This window comes from Zophobas morio, unplaced genomic scaffold (assembly GCF_036711695.1).
Source record: "Zophobas morio isolate AGI-343-1 ecotype UQ-CSIRO unplaced genomic scaffold, CSIRO_AGI_Zmor_V1 ptg000024l, whole genome shotgun sequence".
Taxonomy (NCBI): Eukaryota; Metazoa; Arthropoda; class Insecta; order Coleoptera; family Tenebrionidae; genus Zophobas; species Zophobas morio.
Genome location: NW_026972129.1, coordinates 4,549,933 through 4,571,508, shown reverse-complemented (window position 1 = coordinate 4,571,508; position 21,576 = coordinate 4,549,933). Strand labels below are relative to the sequence as shown.

At 33.2% G+C, this 21,576-nt stretch overlaps 1 long non-coding RNA gene across 1 annotated transcript in view; it reads right to left on the bottom strand.

The window, feature by feature from the left end:
- Nucleotides 1-19,739: 19,739 nt before the first annotated feature.
- Nucleotides 19,740-21,576, bottom strand: part of LOC135135545 (uncharacterized) — a 48,458-nt gene continuing 46,621 nt past the window's right edge. The window contains exon 3 of the long non-coding RNA XR_010281595.1: nucleotides 19,740-19,821. This is a non-coding gene — a long non-coding RNA (uncharacterized LOC135135545). The remainder of the gene's footprint in view (nucleotides 19,822-21,576) is intronic.

The window sequence follows — 21,576 nt, the reverse complement described above, 5'->3', positions numbered from 1 at the left end:
ATGTTGCACATTTTCGAAGGAATTTATTCGGCAAAAGTTTGAGATGACGTAATCAATTTTTTGGGGCTGATAAACAGATACATGTTGATTAAAAAGTCACCATGCTTACAATAACTTCAAAACGTCTGCAAGTATGTATTCAGTTTTGCAATTCTTAGTTTAATCAATAAAATAAATTGACTCACAGTCATTAATGTTTTTGAGACACCCCGTATAAGCAAATCTAAAAAATATTAATGTAGTGATAAATCACAAGTATTGACTCATCAGCACGTCATCATTTTTTTAGGGGGGATAAGCAAATACATTTTGATCAAAAATTTACCATGCTTATGATAATATGAAATATCTCCAAGATTTCAAAGCATTCGGTTTTGCAGTTCCTGATTAAATTAATAAAAAAAATTCACGCATTCATTAATTTTTTTGAGTCACGCTGTATATGCAAATCCAAAAAATATGAATGGAATGATAAATCACCAGTACAAACTCATCATATTTTGTACATTTTAGATAGGATTTATTCGGCGAACTTTCAAGCTGACATCATCAATTTTTTGGAGGAGATTAGTAAATATATTTTGATTAAAAATATATCATTCTTATCATAACCGTAAACCATCTGCAAGATTTCAAAGCATTCGGTTTTGCAAATTCCACATCAAATTGCAAAATGTTGTTTCAAAATTTTGAATTTTTTTTTCCAAAAATCTGGACGTTTCGGGTAGAAATTTAATTCGGAGTCATAAACTACCTGTGTAGGACTATGTTATTTTATACATTTTAAAACCCATTTACGATGTACAATTTTGAAGTGACTTCATCACATTAGTGGTGAGGATAAGTAGACAAATTTTGGTTAGCCTTTTACCATCTACATGATATATCTAATATAAATACAAAATTTCACAACAATCGGTCCAGTACTTTCGGAGATTGTCTGTCTAATAAAAATCCGGGACGGCAGACAGACGGACAGACCTATTTCTTCGTCCTCTAAGGGTCATAATAGGTCGAGAAAATGCAAAAGTAGAGAGTGGGCCGACGGACTCGATTACAATACTTCTTTGCTTACGCTCGGGAAGTAAAAAGTAATTAATTCTACTACTATAAAAAGAGAAGGCAGGAAAGACGGAATCAAAATAACTAGTACTCTAAACAACAAACAATACTGTGTGAAATAAATTTAAAGGAATCACAATTAATGTCGCAAAGACTGCTGACAAAATTTAAATTGTTGCACATAAAAATCACTGGAAACCTAATCAATACATTAGTTCGGCACGGGTCACAATAGCATAAAGCCCTATTTCTACTATTTAATCTAGGTTACTAAAAATACAATTTTATTCATCGAGTAAATGTAGTCAGTTTTGTTGTTCATCAGTCCGTATAGTTTAATGCTGCTTATGGTACGTCTTGTGCCTAATAGATTACAGTTAAATCTACGCAGTAGTGGGACGTAGCCGTAACCATAAGGGGGATAAGTCCCATCAATTATTAAAAATGACACAAACTTGCGAATTTTCTTTGGACTGATTCTAAAAATTGAATATATGTTGTGTAAGTAGGGTACCACTTCATTAGAAGCGATCGACAAAAAAAGTTTTAAATCGTTGGCAAATAGTAGCTTCTGACAAGAGAGTTCATTTGCAATGTCCTTAATACATAACACGAAGAGCATAGGTTTCAGGTTGGATCCCTGTGGCACCCCCGAAGTAGGACAGAAAGAATCGGACAAGAAATTCCGATACTTGACAAAAAGAATTCTGTTAAATAGGTAAGATTGGAATAACGATATTAAAGAATTGGAAAAGCTAAACAAATTAATTTTACGAACAAGAATATGATGGTCTATTTGATCAAAAGCTTTGCTGAAATCTGCGTAGATACAGTCCACCTGAGTATTATGGTCGAGTACTTCTGATACATACTATCTGTAACACGCAAGGTTTGTGACAGTGGATCTCTTTTCCACAAAGCCATGTTGAAATGGAGAAATAAAGTTTTAAAAATTAAAATAAAGTCGTTTGTACAGAATGGATTAAAAAATTTTGGAAAAGTTGGAAAGTATGCAGATAGGTCGGTAATTTTCAATAATATTGTGGGATCTCCTTTATTGAAAACGGTTGAAATACTGCCTTTATTCCAAATCGTGGAAAACGATGATTATTTGATAATGATATTAAACAAGAAATAACGGCGTTACAAAAATTGAGGCTCAATCCTTTAGGGGGAAACTCAGAAAATATCCTGAGTTTTCTCCTAAATAATAATAATCCATACCGGCTGCTTTCCCAAAAAAAATTCTTCTGAAAGTGATTCTTCATTATAGATCGTAGAAAAAGTATATGACACAACTCTGGTGGTAAGCTAATTACGAACTCATATTACATCACTCGCTCGCTACGCTCGCTCGTGTATAAACTTCGTTCGTAATTAGCTTCTTACCACCCTCGATATGTAATATACTATTACCGCCGAATACGATAATTTTGATTACGCACGTATCGTCCTTACTTTCGTCTTTCTCTGACACGATAATATAAGGCTACTAGACTATAATGGAGTCAGGATAGACAACACTGGGACATTGAGTGGCAAGAAATCGTCTTCAGCAACTAATCCAGATTTTGAGTGTCATTCGAAGGACATGCAAGGGTTAGACGACCTATAGGTCAAGGGTAAAATTCACAATTTGTTTAATGTCGCCATACGGCTTTAACTCACGGGTTAATGCTGGACACATTAAATGCCTATCGTTATGTCAGTGAGATGCTCGAACTCATTCTCCTTCCGCCGCTATGTACGAACTTCCAGAAGTAATATTCATTAAGATAATCCCCACCTTCATATCGCTAACATGACTTTAAAACTTCCTGGCCCAAAATAATGTCAATCTTATACCCTAGCGGCCACGGCCACCTGATTTAAATCCAATCGAACATATTTGGGACATGATAGATAAAATACTGTGTCGTTTACTTCATCCCCCAACACGTTAGATGAATTACGTTCACAGCTTCAGATAGCCTGGAACACGTTGCTTCAAAATGTAATCGATCATGTGATTTCCAGAATGGTTAGGAGGGTTGCTGAGCGGCAATGGGACACATTATTAATTTTTTTGTAAATAAATACTGTCAGTTCTTGTTGGAAATTTAATCAACTGTTTGACTTTATGTCTCTTCTATAAAATTTCCGCGTGCTACATCTGCTCTTTCAGGGTGGTACTTTTTGATTTCAAACGGGGTGTGTATAGTGTTTTAACGCAGATAATATACGTAATGTTATGTTATACATACAATGGAAAGTAATGAAAAAGTATTAAACGATATCGAAGAAGAAAATACAATGGAACTAAACGAGGTGAGAAACTATTATATTATTATATATACATGTTCTAAATATCGAATTTAATTCTGATCTTTTTAAGATCAAGTTTTCTAATAACACTAACAAAAAAAGTCCCTTAGTGCTAGGTGTATTCGACGTGCGGCAAGTGACCGTAAAATCAAACCTTGAATATAACTATATAACATATAACATTAAATTTATTTCACTTTATACTTATATTGTTGAAATAATTACAAAGGGAGTGTTGGCAGCGGCCAATGCTGAAGGTTCGTGTGTTCTTGTGATCCTTCTTATAATGAACGCTTCTTCTATCAATCAGTGAGAACTGCATTCATACCTAAATAATTAAATATCATATTTGATTATTATTTTTATATCACAACTCAATTTCCTTATTATTCCCAACCGTGGTCTTCCGAATCTGTTTTTAGTCACTGCCAAAGACCCCGTAGTGTGAAGAGTGTTTTTTCCCATCCATTGTTACCTATTAATAACGAAATGAGTAATTATAAATGTACTTGTAAGGTAGCGGAAGAGCACAAACTTGTATGCTGCTGTGTATGCAAAAAGTCTTTTAAGATTGAGTGCGTGGGTTTATCTACAGCTGAAGCCTGGAAAATACACGCTGGTGATGGTTTGACTTGGTCGTGCAATAACTGCAGGAAGTTGGGAAATGACATCAACAGTCTTAAGGCTGTTATTATATCATTGCAAGAACAGATCTCTACATTTCAATCGGCAGTGACTCCGTCACGTTTAACAGAATTGATGAGCATTGAAAAGTCAGTCTATGAATTTGAAGAAAGACAAAAAAGAGCAAACAATTTAATGGTTTTTGGTATTAAGGAAGGAGAAAACTTAGTTAAAAAAGAACAAACTGAAAAAGATGTAATTTTTTTAAAAAATATGTTTTCCACTGTAGGTGTCTCAGTTTGTGAGAATGAGATAAGTCCTATGAGATGTGGTAAATATGACCAAGGTGCTTCTCTGTGTCGTCCCGTCAAAGTTAAGCTCTCGAGTCCCGATGTTGTCAAGAAACTTGTATACGATAGTCGTAAACTTCGTGATAATGAGGATTTCAAAAATATTCGAATCTCAACTGATCGCACTCCAATGCAACTTGAACTCTATCGCGAAGTGAAAACTGAATTGGCCTCAAGACTTGATTCTGGCGAGACTAATTTAACAATAAAATATATTCGTGGCGTCCCAATAGTTGTCATGAAAAATCAACCGGAAAACTAAAATTGCCCAACAGGACACCTCCAACAAACCTTAAAATATTCTACCAAAATGTTCGTGGTCTACGTACCAAAACTCATGAATTTTATACTAGCACCTCTGATATCTCATTTGATATAGTTATAATAACTGAATCTTGGCTGTGTAGTTCCATTTTTAACAGCGAGCTCTTTCCTCATTGTTATACGGTAATGCGTAATGATAGGAAATTTTCTTCGGTTGGACGTTCAACTGGTGGCGGAGTTCTGTTTGCTACTTTAAATAACTATAACTTTCAGCAAATTGACACTACGCATATTAGCAATCTGGTACCATTGGTTGATATCATCATGTGCAAATACGTCACGAATGCCACAACTATATTTTTTATTACTGTTTACGTACCACCAGATATATCATCAGCTGACATGTTTTCTTCTACTGAAGCACTTACACCGATGTTATTAGAACATTCTGTTTTTATAATAGGTGATCTCAACCTGCCATATTTCTCTCTTGACCCCGATCGTCACATTGATTGTGCAAAAACTCGCTGTTTTGTTGATTTCTGTAACCTCTTAAACTTAACTCAGTTTAATGGTGTTGTTAATCGCAATAACAATATCTTGGATTTAGTTTTATCAAATACAAAATTTGAGACGACGGTTCATCATGAGCAATTCCCACTGGTTAAGGAACATTTGCATCATCCTGCGCTATCAATAAATACATTTATTGAATTTCCTGATCCCATACCGTTTCCTTCTGCTAGTAATGTAAGATACAATTTTCGTAAAGCAGATTACATCAAACTCTATTCTGATTTATTAAATGCTGACTGGTCGTTTTTAGATGCACATAATGATGTTAATGTAGCTTTGGAAAAGTTCTATGATGTCGTTTATCAAATTCTTGATAATTCTGTTCCGAAAGTTGGAAATCGCAATGAACGCAACAAGTTTCCTGTTTGGTATAATAAAAAAATAAGACAAAACATCAAAATGAAGCTATACTATAGGGAAAAATGGAAATGCTCCGGATGCTATAGGCATTATGCAGAATTCAACCGCCTGCGACGACTGACCACACTGCAAATTTCTGATGCTTATAAACTGTTTACCCAAAAAGCTGATCAGTCTTTGCAAAAATGCCCCAATGATTTTTGGAAATATATTAATCTTAAGAACAAAGAAACGAGAATTCCTGGCCTGATAAAACATGATGATAATGTATATCGTAATCCCTCTGAAATTGTTAATGTCTTTGCAGGGGTATTCTCAAAAGGTTTTTCTGGCAAAGCAACGTATCAAATTGAAGACATCTCTTCTAATTTACCAACAATCTCTCTTTCTGAAGTTACAGAGTGTCAAGTCTTAGAGAGCATACGAAAACTTCCAGCCGGACAGACATGTGGTAATGATCAACTACCTTCTTTTCTAATAAGAGACTGTCAAGGAATTTTCGCAAAACCTTTACAGAAAATCATAAACTTGTCGATTCGTTATTGTGTATTTCCTGAAAAATGGAAAAATGCGAGAGTTGTGCCAGTATTTAAAAATGGTGATCGCTCAGATGCACGCAAATACAGACCTATCTCAATCTTATGTCACTTCGCTAAGGTATATGAACAGCTCCTCTACAACAGTATATACAATAGTGTCAAGTCATATATTTCACAACATCAACATGGATTCATGACTAACTAAGGGAGGACAAATGGATGTCATATATGCAGACTTTTCCAAAGCCTTCGATAGCATCGACCATGACATCCTCCTACAAAAGTTGAGCAGCTTTGGATTTTCTTTGAAACTTATGAACCTGATGTCTTCTTATCTGTCTAATCGTTCGAATTTTGTCTTTTTTAATGGGTTTGAATCTGATAATTACGTGTCAACATCCGGAGTTCCACAGGGGTCTAATCTTGGGCCCCTGCTTTTTAACTTGTTTATAAATGACCTCCTAACATCAGTAAACTGCAGCACACTCGCTTATGCAGATGATATCAAACTTTTTTGCCCCATCTACAATATTGAGGATTCGGCTCGCCTTCAAAGCAACGGGGACCACTTGGTTTGCTGGAGTGACTTTAATAGACTTAAACTGAATTTTGATAAATGTTATGTGGTGTCATACACAAAGAAAAAACATCTTGTTCAAATCAATTACATAATAAAGGGAAGTCCTCTGCAAAGGAAGGAGTATATTAAAGATCTTGGAGTCACTTTTGACTGCAAACTGTCATTTGTTAATCATATAGATTCTGTTTCTAAGGCTGCGATGAAAATGCTTGGTTTCATTATGAGAAATGGCAGAATATTCAATGATATCATGACGTTGAAAACCCTATATTATGCCTTTGTTGTCAGCAAACTAGAATATGGCTCGATAGTATGGTCGCCATTGTATCTCTCACATCAGCTTCAACTGGAAAAGAGTCCAAAGAAAATTCCTAAAATACATCTCCTTCAAAATTGATGGTATTTATCCGGAAAGGGGAATTGATTATACATAGTTCACTAGTGCAAAGACATGGATTCAACTCATTGTCTGACAGGCGTGGCTTACAATGTTCGAAGTTTATGCTAAAGCTCATCACTAACAAGATTGACTGTCCATATATTATGGGTTATGTAAACTTTCATGTCCCGAAACATGCATCACGTTATGTGGAGACGTTTAATTTGGTAACTGTAAATTCTTTTGTATGTGTTTCACTCATATTAAGTCTTTTCACAATTAATTAATTAATTCTTATTTTATTTTACACATTTTGTTAATGCATTATACTATGCAGAATGTAGGTATTATACAATGTGTTGTCCTGTAAATGGTGTACACTGTTGGGCAATAAATGCTATTATTATTATTATTATTATTATTATTATTAATATAACTGAGGTAAAAAATATTTAAATATTCCAAATTCCATTCATTATTATGTCCCTTTAATTTTTCAACTATAAATAAGTTCATAAGCGTTTTACCTCATTTTTGGATAAACGTTTCCCATTCTGTAACATAATTGTTTTTATAGTAACTCAGAGAAAATTTTTCTGAATTTACTATATTTAAAAAAAAGGGAGTTAACAATTCCAAAATAATGAAAATGTTGACTTTTGTTTTAGAACAATATTTACAGTTTAAGAACCTCTTTTCTCTTGTGAAAATATTTTACTTAAATATATGTACTTAAGACTGTCCAAAACTCGTGTGTATGGGCAGAATATATTTCAATGGAGATTCTGGTTATACTGCAGGCAGGCAAACAATCTCTTGTAGTAACCAGAATGCGACTAATAATTTTGCATGCGGTCGACTTGAAGCGAGTTTAGTAAGTATATTTGGATACAATTTTTCAGCTTTTTTCAGTTATTCTATACTTGGGAAATTTGCTAATTACTCTTTATTCTGTAATTTTTTAAGTTTTAATATATTTCATAGCGACGATGTTTTTTGATAGAATGTTAGTGACGTCGGCGGGTGCCACCGTATGGTGAATGTTTATAATGTAGCAATCGAAGGAAGTCAAGTACGTAAATCGTTGGTCATAAAACGAATTAACTTGACAAGTGTCGCCTCTCCGTGTTTTATGCCCTCTTGTTGCTTCCACTGATGATTGAAAGGGAAACACTTTGGATTTTATGGCCCGAACTACATCAAGTTTTGAAATATTTGTTTTGAAAACATGATTCATGACCTATTACAAATATAATACATATTCAGTTTTCATTTTCTTACTTTGGAGAATATGAATTAATATTACCTAAACTATGAAAATGTTTAGTTTTATACGGTTAAATGCAGTTTATTTTATTTCATACAAAGATAATTTTACTTTTAAAATAATCGTATAAACTGGGGGCTAACTTTAGAAATTAGTTTATAATAAAATAGAATAGTTTTTCATCCACTGGTTTTTTATGCACTGATAGGTAGGGCTTCACGTGTGAATGAAAATAAATCCTCCTAATTACACATGTCTGCTTTTTTTAAGTTCAGAAAAACTGTTCATTTTATAGCTGATTCTTATGTATTTATGGATGCTAAATGCAAAGATGAACTTCATTTTTCACAATTAGGTACGTATGAAGTTTTCACAAAAAAGCTTGATTTTTTTTTAATTAAAAAAAACTAAATTACTTTAAAATATGTTTAAATGTGAAAAGACACAATAAGATACTGATAAATATAGCAGAGTAAATTAAATGAATAAAATTACAAAATTAATTATAATTACATACACTGACACCCCAGTTCTGAAGGTTTGTTGGTTTGGAATACATCATACCAACTTTTTGCATCATCATAACTAAGAAAAATATGATTGCTTATTAAAAATAAGAGTTTTACAAAATGATCCTTTAGTATTGTCAGGCATCTTTGGCTAGAGTGGAGTGCAAAACGAAAGAGGTCATCACGTGGACTGGGCATAGTGTGAATTTATTTCTGTCGAATCACTCGAGTCCATTGTTCGTCCGAAAGGAAGAACGTCTTTGCAATGGCGTGCACTCAGACCCAGCACATATTATTTTTGCCACATTTAATAAATGATAAATAGTAACAGTAACAGTTTTAAGAATGTGATTATAAAATTTAGATTTTATTTAAATTTTGAAATTCACAATGATTATTTGAAAGTACATAGTATTTTCTGTAACTACGTAACCTACATTCGTTGCGCCACTTTGGTTTAGAAGCCACGCACCATAAGCCCCCCTCCTGGTCTCTTTCGTTCTGTATTCGATTTTAGCATCCACAGATAAAACAAAAAAGCACAAATAGCATTAAAAAATCTATTAAAATCACTAGGTTGATTCCAGACAATTTGACCAAAGCAAACTCGTATATTTAACAAACTTTTAAAAACAAAATCTGCAAAGAAAGCGCGTTCGAAGTTGGCCTCAGTTTTTGTTTTCATTTACTTATGGAAACAATGAAATACCTTCACATCACTTTTACTCCTAAATAAAATTGTTAACTGTTTTTTGGTCCATCGAAAAATTTATAAAAAGGTTAAGTTTATGATATCTACGTTTTAATGTTTAAAACGAAAAAATTAAGTGCGTATCAGTTAGAGTTAATTTGTAAATATACCATATTTACTCCAAGATCAATAAAACTGGAAAATAATTCTGCTGTGAATTTGCCGTACTTATTACGACTGGATTTTTAAAAGCCCGAAAAACGAGATCAAAAATTTATAACTTTTTATTTGTTGCTTTCATGTTCTTAAACATGCGAAAAATGTGCTGAAGTTATTTCCACCCAACTGCTTTTGAAACACAACCGGTATTGGTGTACTTCTAAGGTGTATTTTCATCATTTTCAATAAAGTAATAATGTAATAAGTACACAATTTTTTCTACAGTGACACAGAAACAACCACCGATAGTTGATAATTTGTTGCACGAAGAATGCAGCATTTAAAATTTTTAAGTACATAGTGCTTTTGGGGTTTTAGTGATTACCTTTCTGATAAAACTATCAGTAGAAAGGCAGACAAGCAGATTAAAATGAAAATGTCAAGAAAAAAAAAATGCATAGGTACTTCTGTTTGTATAGAAGACTGCTGCCTGACGGGCTATTTTCATTTGTGTTGAAACAGGCTTCAAACTGTAATGAAGTCATTTACAGTGAGGTATATATAATTCTAATTGGCGCCTACTCAGCTAACCTTCGTTTGAAAAAAAAAAGCGTTTTCACATTTTAAAAATAATGTGATAACCGTGTTAAAGATCCAATTAAGTCATTGGAGTAACATAAGACTTTGGCATTGTGGGGTTTTAAATGTCCCAAGAATTACGTAAGTCGTGAATCACTTTAGTTCACCGTTTGAGCGCTGTCCTACATACACAATATAAGAAACAATGAAAACTTCTTTTATTTTTTTTCATAGTGCCTTTTTTTAACGCTTTTAATTTTAAGGGATTTCCGTGCTCAAAACTTTAGGTCGTGTTAATGAGTTTTCTAGCAGGAATTTTCAAGTGAAATTTGGCAGAATAGAACACTAGTATTTCATCAATTAATTGCAGTTGCTTACAACGAAATTAAATTTATTAAATTCACCGCAAATTCATAACTGTCACTTCGAAAAAGCTGGCATTTAAAATGAACAGGATCAATTAAAAACTTTCGAATAATCAGTTAATCACTATTCAAAATGCAAAGTTATTGATAGATTATTATCAAAATCTTAATCATCTAATTACAGAATTATTTCAGAATTATGCTTGAAAATGGGAATCAATTCCGTTTTAACACCTAAGTAAAAAAGATTAAATAATATTGACAAAGGAAACAAAAGATTTTTGAGTGTGCAATACAAAACACTCGCTTGTTTGATTTTACATAACATTTCCTGAATTTTTACAAGTATACAATGCCTTTTTGTAAGGCTGGTGTCATAGGAATTTACGTGCTAAAAACTTTGAGTCGTTTTAATAATAATAATAACACTAACAGTACTAATATAATAATATAAATTTATTCGTAAGGCAACTACAAGTTGTAGAGAATATGTCAAATCAAATAAACGTCAATATTCTGTCATATACGTATGGGTTTGTACATATATGCTTGTGTAGTCCATTAATTAGTTGTCTAGCAAGAATTTTCAAATGAAATTTCGCAGAACATTAGGCTACTATTTTAAATCAATTTCAGTTTATTTTATTGTACAGAACAAAATAATTGCGGAATAATCATAAAGTTTAAGCTAGGCTTGGGGAGTAAAAAGTACGTTAAATTCGTTACGTACTGCTCGCCCAGAAGGCCACGACCAATTAATGTCATAACGTGACAATTGCGAATTTGTGGTGAATTTAATAAATTTATTTTTTGTTGTACAGCTGGTTTCACAAAAAACGGGAAAAATGACAGTGACATGAACGTCATATTCCCATTGTTTTTCATTGTCTAGAACCTGATTTGCTCATCTTTTCCCGTTTTTTGTGAAACCAGCTGTAATTCCGTAATTATTTTCTTCTCTACGATAAAATGAACTAAAAGTAATTGATAAAATACTAATCTACTATTCTGCCAAATTTCACTTGAAATCCCTGCTAGAAAACTCATTAACACAATCGGAAAATGAATAATATATTTAACTCGGGTGGTTGTATATATGTATATGTCAGGGTTGCTAAGGATTTTAATTTAATTTAAAAAAATTTAACTATTGGTGGACACAATATGCTCAAGTATTATTATTCGTTGACACCAAAATCTATGCTTTTACTTTTTATGTCACAAGAAGGTGCTTCTCACTATTGGTTCGCTTCAGTTTTCTTTTATATGAGACTGACACCACCCTACAAATATTGAAATAGTTTGTTGATTGCTTTGCACCCACCCATTTTATTATCATAAAATCATTTCACAAAGGTAACTTATTCAACTGGATTCTATGCTGATTTAGAAGATACAAAAATACTTTATCCAGAACAAGGTTATCCCAAACAAAATTTTCCCGCGCCCTTGAAATATAGTCCAACAAATCCCGCTTCTTTAAAAAATTACAAAATTTGATTTTGCGGTTTTTGGTATGTGTTAATACAGTAAAAATCAGGGGCGTAAGTAACAGCCCCGCAGCCCCCGCGCCATTCACAAAGCACAAGTAAAGGAGTATATTACTTTAAAATTAATTATGTTTATTGTACAAAATTTTGAGGTAACGTCAACAAATTTTTGTAGGGGATGACTGATAAATTTTGATTGGTGTTTTATCATCCACTCATGTAAGATGATATTCCTAATATATATATATTATATATACACAATATGACAACAATCGGTCCCGTAGTTTTGGACATTATCTGCCTAATAAAAATCTACACAGACAACATACAGACAGACATGAAAGTAGCGATTCGCCAGATGGACCCCCATTACAACACTTCCTTAACTTACGCTCGGGAATAAAAATAAAATTTGCAAAATCAAATTTTATCAATTTTCCATGAAGCTGGATTTGTTGTCTATTTAAGAGGCGAGGGAAATTCTGTCCAATACCTTAGACCAAGTATTGGGTCCTATAGGCGCAAATAAATTCTCATTAAATGTTATAAAGCAGCGGAATTTTCTAGGAGTAGTACGTATCCAACGAATATTTTCGCTGGTTTACGGGCGTAGGAATCTCACTCAGCCAATTATTGAATTATCTTCTCAAATTTTATTAGTTAATGAAGGATCAAACTTCACTCCTCACAGCTACTTTCGAATGAAATTAAAAAAAGAAAAACCAAATGTTCTGAAGGTACGTTTTAATTTTCTGCAAATATTTCTTTTGTGCGCTGAAGTCACGTAGCTTAAGGAGGAGGAGTGGGCGACAAATCGATGTTCCTTGGATACAATGGTCCAATAATATCGATTTCTCCAACAACCGATAAATCCAATTGTATCGAAATTTCGGAATTACGAACCATTTAATAAATGGATATATGTATATACTGTGTCCCTGTATCGATAAACTGCTCAACAATACCGAGAGAGGAATACATTCAAAGTCGGTCATGGATTTCTGAAATTTGTCTTTAATAGAATTTTCGTCTTATTAGATTACCGTCGTTTGGAACTTCGAGCTGAAAATCCAGCGATCAAAGACAAATTTTCAAAAATACACGGCTGCGTTTAATTGTGTTTTTCTGCTCTATCTGTATAATATTTTACACTACTTCGATGAGGATTGACTTCGGTGCTGGAAATATTTATCATTCACAAACATTTTCACATTTGTCAAAAAATATTATGTGTGCCTGCAATTATCGTTTTTAGCACTGGTAGGAATGTTATAAATTATAGAAATAATACCGATTTACAGACTTCGATAACGGGAGAAAATGCAGAATAACAATTTTGTTACAAATGATGAACTTTAATTTTTCCGAACTGACTGATCAGATATAACTAATTATAGTAGTAGTGTGAGCAAATTTATTTGTTAAATTGTTCAAATTGTATGTAATAAAGTTAAAGAGTGCCAATGTAGATCTGACTGTCTACGAACCAACTTTGGATTGGTACAGAAATCACATAAAGCATTTAAAATTTTTTGTTTGATTATTTATTTTATAATATAGTTTTAAATGAAATGAAATTATATAGCATTTATTCATTACACTACAGTATATCTCTCCGATATATCGTCGTTTGTCGATATAAATGTAACATCGAATATCGATATCGAAAAGACCATGTCGCCGTATTAGAGAGAAAATCTCGTGCGAAAATTCACGTGTTTTACAGCAATTCATCCCACGGAATTATTATAATGTTGTCGGTAGCAGATATTCTTTAAAAAATTGAAAAATACAATTGCAAAAATCTGTTTCACCCGTAGGTATGTGAAAAAAATGAGCATAAAATGTTCGCTAAAACACGGTTTTAATATTTGACATCCGTAGGATTGCTTCTGGTGTTAATCGCTTCGGATTATCAACATACGTGTATAGTCAAGAATGTCAAGAGGCGTTAATTCACTCTGTATTACAAATCTAATCCATGAGGTACTCTAGTGGCTTGATTGCTCGATAGCCTGTTGATGTACCAACTCCAGATCAACGTCCAACTAAAACGAAACGTCGGGATAATAAATAAAATACTTAAACAGTGGAAACAAAACATTTTATTGCTACTGTTGCTAAAATGTACACACTGTCTAGTCCTGCTTTTATCTCACAAAAACCAAAACAGAAATGTAACACGTCTTTAATATCGCTCTACACGCTGAGTTACGTAAGTAGCAGCTGCACATTGTCATTTTAACTAAATTGTCAGATATCTTTTAAAAAGCTTATGTCGTATCTGGTTACAAAAGTGCCGCAATATTATGAATGGGTTCGATATACGGATACTAAGATCAACATACATTTTTTGTTAAATCAGAAGTGTTTTAAATTTATTAACATCCTTTATCAAGATCCATATTTGGATCATTTATAGTTTACACTAGTTAAAAATGGAATATTTTGCACTACAAGTGCACACTCAGTGTGACGAACATGCTTGACTTTTTTGTCCTAGAAGCAATTAATGAAAGTCAGAATATGTAATCACAAAGGAGTCAAATACCAAAACGAATTGATTAATCCTAATGAAATATGACATTATGGTTTTCATGACTTGCAAATTTTACTGGAAAAATATATTTTTGTTAGGATGAGTTGATCATCGAAATTATTCAATTCTGTTAGCGGTTATGTATGTGTACTTTAATTCAGGATTATTGCAGGCACTTTTGTGTTCCCAATTTTTTCAGAAAGCCAAATTTGCGTTCTAAGTACCGCAAAATTTTACCTTTCATTCTTTACACCATAATAATAGCAGGAGAACATATTCTAAGCATCGAACACATGGTGGTGAAGTCCGTTTTCATAAACAAGAAGAGGGTGCTGGATCTGCAGTATTGATGATTAATGAACAAAATCAGCTTTCACAATGATCTCAGAATCAAATATATCTGTCAAATCACTGTGAAAACCAGTTTCGTCTCGCTGACGTCGTCGTGACTAGGTAAATTCCTGTAAGACAGACGTGGAGGCCTCCACCGTTGGGATGGTGAAGTACTGAAAGAGTTTCAAAGGTTGTTGTTATTAATCAGCTAGGCATGCCCTCTAATTTGCCAAGTATTGTAATAAATTTTTAATTCAAAAGCATCTGTTAAATTTATGGAAGCATTACAAAATGTTAACCCTTCGCTGATCTGGTTCAGACAAATAATTTCAACTAAACCAGCAGCAGGAAATGTGTTGCCACTTATCTAGCATATTGCCAAATTTATCAAACACGTCAAACAAAATAAAAGATAAGGATACAAAGTAACAACATTTAATCTGTACTACACTGCACTCGGAAGGTGCAAGGGACACAGTGCACACATGAATTAAAATGCATTTGCAAAGGACGTTCAGCCATTCAGTGGTACGAAGTTCAACGATTTTGATTATTTTGTAACAGTTTGGAGCAAAGGCACTTGCTTTCATGAAAAAGGAAAAAAAACTACCTACTAGGTACATACGTTAAACAATGAGTAATCCACCTAATTTGCTTAATAGTTTTAAGAATTTTCAAAACTGAATCACAATTATTACACAACCCATTGAATAAGCAAGCGAACTATGAATGAAAAGACTACTTATCATTTTATTATCCAAAATTAAAATTACTATTATCATGTCTTGAAGTCATCGCGCTATTTTCGTTGCAAGAAGCCAGATATAGCAATCACGTTTCGAAATGATGATTAAAAAATTCTATACATTAATTATAAAATATATCATTTTTGTATAAAGATGTTCAGAGTTCTAACACATATGATCTGCTCTATATTAACAATATGTGCTGATTTATATGAATATTTGAAAAATTATTCATGCATTAATATTTAGGAATTCCAGGATGTCTAGCGACAAGTTGGCATTCTCGATGATTTAAAACAAACACTTGTCAATCAAGCATCACTAATGTGAAGCAGGCATCCTTTTAACGTCAGGAAATGGGTTGGGCATTTCGCAGACCAGTATTTTACCAGCTACAAACTCATCACATTTCCTTATAGATTTAATCGCGACAAAGTATATGCATATTTTTTGTGGAAAAAAAAAACAAAAACAAAAAACACTGTTCACATACAATATAGCAATAAGTTCCACCAGTTTGAATTCAAGCGTATATTATAATAAACTTGGTACGTATTTCCTTCTTAGTTAAAGCCGACAAGAAACAGTATCGTATTTCTGATGGACAAAATCACCAATTAGACCAAAAACGGTGCACAGATGTTAGAAAATGTTTAACAGACGTATTAACATATTTGCAAACAACAAATTGTCGCCGTTTTAAATTAAGAATAATAAAATGGGTCATACAGTACAAACAAAACCTTAAAAAATTAAAAGCCAAGAAAAAATCCACACGACAGGAAGTATCAGATAAGTCACTAGATAACCTTTAACATTAAATTACACTTAATGAAAATATCTCATATTATCCTCTTCAGAACATGCTTCAATTTCGAAAAAATTATTATCGAAAATGGTTACAATAACAGGAAATATTAGCCTTCATTTACAATAACAAGAATAAAAACAAATTATATCAATTTCTTCCTTTATCACGTTATAAAAATAATCCTTAATTTTATTTCACAAAATTAAAAAGACATCACTTGTACTTACAATGCAAGCTTCCGGTCCGGACCTGATGATTAAAAATTATTGATGAAGTGAATTGATATAATTGAACAAAAATGAGGGTTGGTATGTACCAATAAAATGTAAAAGAAAATGAACTATTGAAAAAATTACACTTTTCATTTGAGTTTTTTGTAGTAGTGACATCTTTTAGGAGTTTGTCCGAAGCTTGAAAGGCGACAACTTTTTGTGGATTTCGTAATGGTAGAATTTGAAGACCCTCAGCGCCACCACACCGTCAGCAACTTGACTAACTCTCAACATGATTGTTTAATCTTTACAGAACTCGCGGAGTGTATGAAGATAGAGAACTTTGGCACCCCTCCGCCAGATGGCGCCACATTCTACTGCACACAAACTAACCTCCTTTTGAACACACTTTTGTACGTCATTTAAATAAATTGTGTATGTGGTTTTCATGCAAAATTTAGGTTATTACTGCTAACAGGAAGTAGCATTATGTAATAAACGAAGTAATTTTACAGGTACATTGGTACATACCATAAGTATGGTCTAAGCAATGCGCAAGCATTCGTGAGAAAGTTCGAATGCGGTCATAGGAATGTAAACAAGCGGCCACCAATGCATTCTTGCTCTTGACCTTACCGCTTATTACAGGCTATGACGTAAGATCTGCATTACTCGGTGCAGCAATTCTTTGAATTGTTTTCATCGTTTTTTCCGTTTATGATATTACAGGAAAGAAAAGATGGATTCAAATATTCCAAATGATCTTTGGATTTTTTCTAGGTCATTTAGTCATGAAAACTAAAAATAGCAATATAACACGATCCAAAAATTTATAACTTACTTCATTTAAATTTTAATCACCCAATGATTCATCAATGTATCAGCTCTAATTGCAGAGGAAATTCTGAAAATTTCGTCATCAGACTACTTTTATTAAGATAAAATTCCATTTTGATTAGCAAGTAATTGTGTTCTTAGAATAACACATAAAGACCGTCACATTTTTTGCATTCAAATTTTTCAAATTTCAGCAAATTGTTCTTGCTACAATTGACATCGATGTATAAACAGATAAATGTGCCTTACTGTGTATTTTGCTATAGTTGCTGTTAAAATAGAAACTTCCCTCACAAATTTGCAAGATCTGCAAGTATCGACAACACAGAGAAACTAGTACATACTTCCAAATCCTAATCTTGAATCCTGTATTTCATTTCTGTAAATAAAACTTATTTTTGGAGTGACATAAACTCATAAGGTATTTATCTACCTTATTACGTAACAATTATCAAAATGTGTGGTTATAGAAGAACTCGTTTTGTCTACCGAATGGAAGAATTTCTGGAATGTTCACACAAATATTTACCTTACAGCAACGTTCAAATACTAAACAGGAAATACTTTATTTTCTACATTTGACCACGTGTCAAAAAAGGACACGCTATTCTGCGGGAAGGTACATTGAGAATCTGTACCGTTTTCTTAGTTTCATTGATTACGTGTGCAACTTTTTGGATTTTCTAATTACAAACTTCGGAAAGCAAATTCACCAAATTAAATAAATACCAACTAGGTCTCATTTTTTTTAAATTATTATAATATATATATATATATATAAGTAACTGGGTTTTCTTTCGTACCTCTACCTTTGAAACCATCATGATCAAGTATCAAAGAAATAATTTTGTTCACATGGAACACAACGCTAACATTGTTTTGACAAAAATGACAAAAAACGTACGTAAGCAATATTCAATACTTTATGGGTAAATTAAAACGCAGCAAAAAATAAAATGAACTTCAACAAATCAATCAAATCCGAAAAAACTATCTTTTCGTTTTTTGAATGAACCCATTGCTACTTTCCCATTAATAATAAAGTAGCAATGAACACAAGTGATCATATTTGCTAACAACTATGTTTTAGCAGTGTACCTTCTTTTTAAAACAAATGTTCTACAGCTTTCCATGCATAGTTACACCATTTGCCAAATTTGTTATGGTTTACTGATGTCCCTGTAGAGCAATTTCATCAACCTCATGTGGGATTATCAAACATTCCGCGAAATCCACCAAAGTTCAAAACATCCAAAATTTTACGAAATGAGATAGTGTCTCTAATATGTCGTGTTAAAATAGTAATGTTACATTCAGTTTGGCAAAATTAGCGCGAAACTGCCAACCCCATGACGCGAGAGGTGTTGGAATGTAACATTACCAACCTTTCTCTTCCAGAAAATGCATACTAATGATAATGAACTGCACTATAACTACGAACGCTCGAATCAGTAGTTCCCAACCTCAAAACTCGCCCAAATTAGGGTCGCGGATAATCTAATTAATGGCAAAGTTACATCATGTTAGTCACTGAACCGAAGTTCATTCTTTTTAAGTTTTCTCTCACTCCATGTACCACACCATTCTTTCAAATCCTACATAATTTTAAACACGGATATTTCTGCTATGTACTCTTTGATGTATGTCATACTAAAATCAAATATATATGAGTATCTCATATATTGTACATGCAGTTCACTCACTTTCCACAAATAATGTATGTACTATTACTACTGACATTTTGCTCGAGCCATGTGTTGTCACATAAAGAACATTTTTCAAACGACCCGCATTAAAGCGATGTAAAATCGCACACTCAGAAAAAACTAACTCAGTGGTTTAACAGTGTAAATGTTATTCGGACTCAGCCACCGTCGTAAGAAAAGCATACTGAACTACATGAGTACTCGCATGAGTTGCAGCATTCACCTTCGGCTAATGCTAATTCGTCTAAAGTTAATTAACTATTTTATAAATACAGTAAATTTTACCAATACTTTACTGTAATTATTTACAATTAGCAATTCAACTTTTTGTAGTTCAAAAGATATGCGTTTTAAAAATTTTTAAACTACGTATTAAATGTACCCTCTCATATTCACATACTATGTAATGTTTATTGAAAACGATATTGACAGAATTTGAAAAATATGAAGCTTGATACGTCCATCTTCAAAGTGCGGTAATACCAACATTTCTGTTGTGCTTTTTCTTCTTTTTTAGAAAATGCTGCAATTTTGAAGTGCTGAAAAAAAAAACTGCAAACGTGAGGTGACACATCCTAAAACTCTTTTAATGACAAAGAAAAATTACATTTAAGAAATATATTGATAATCTCGTTTGACGAATGGTGGCAGAACTGTGCAATGTTTTGACGCAAAAAAAAAAAAACACAGTACACGGTAAAAATAGCTACAGGTAAAACGTTTAGTTTAATGGCTAAACATTTTAGTGGCGTATTTTCAAGTAAAAATTGACATTAAACATTTTTTTTGCAAATTTACACTAAACAGAATTCATTCTTATGATGGCAAAGATGGTTTGTGATATTTTCATACTGTGTGATCAACAAAAATCCTCCTCTAATCGGTGTTAAATTTCTAGTTTAGCTCTCTCAATGTCCACATCTTTTTTGTTGATTACAGTTTCGTTGCTTGTTGAAATCAAATTTAAGAAGCATTTGTTGTGTGCAAGGAAATACTATAGAATATAAGTGCTAGGACATATGAATAAGTACTAAACCGTTTGAAATTTGGAATTAAATCTTCGTTCTTTCAAGTTTTTAAAAGATTCAAGTACTTCACGAGATAATAAAATAGATACGAAAACATGATTGGAAAGGACGTGGTATCTATTTTAAATTGCAACCGTATGCCGTATGATATACTCGTACTTTTTTTAGGACACACAAATTTTATTAATTAAAATCAAAGCAATCTTTTGTGGTTAATAACACATTAAACCATCATATTTTTACGATTTTACAATTACTTCGGAGTGCATGTCATTTGAACTGAAAAGTGTTAATGAACGAAAAGTATAGGTACTGCGAATTTATACTGACAACTTAATTATTTTGCTTTTCACGCTTAAATTTTCAATAATTTTCTTTCAAAAGAACTCCATATTATATTTAAGGTTTTGCACAAATCATTAGATGAGATGATATGGATAATTGTTGTCACTTTAATATAATTACCGAGCATTCTAAGTAATTGCAACTACATATTTTGTACAAATCATAAGTTAATTAAAGTCCCAGTAAAATGCTTCCAAGAATTCAAAATATTCCATTAAGAAAGTAGGTATATAATTTCGAAAATAATTCTTACAATGGAATGACACAACGATTAGATTTTTTTAAACAGCCAAATCTGCAAGTTTCTGATAAGTGTTACGGCGTCCTCATTTTTTGTGTGAACGTTAGGTGTTATATTAGAAACTCGTTATAAACCATCATGAAATTGTCATATTTGGAATTCCATCGCGAATCGTTCGTGTCTGTGTTAGGAAGAGTCGAAATAATTCAGTTCCCATATGAATAATATCGTGTAGATCCGGTTCTGGTGCGATTTGTTCTCACCGTGGTCCGTGTGTGAACGGTGTGCGGTACATCAGAGGCGCACCGCGTGGGGGGACCGGGGATGCCACCTACTGGTGCACCGCCGCAGTCGCAGCCGCATTCCTGCCCCACACTGCATTCGCCGGAGTCGGCGGTCGGCGGTCCGTTCATCAGCTTCTGAGAGGAAACAAACCGCTAACTAGGTAGACGAACGGCCGTACGACGAGACCCCAAATAGCCGGCACACGCCCGCTCTCACCAGCTCGAGACTGACTGCAGGAAATTCCTTCGGTCTAGGACAATGACTGACTGACTGCCCGCTCGGCCGGCCGTCGATTCTTTAATGGGAAATATATAACGGCACGATAAAAGTAACCAAAGGAACGACAAACAGAAATCAACACGGTCAAATCCAATTGACGACAAAATATGTTAGAT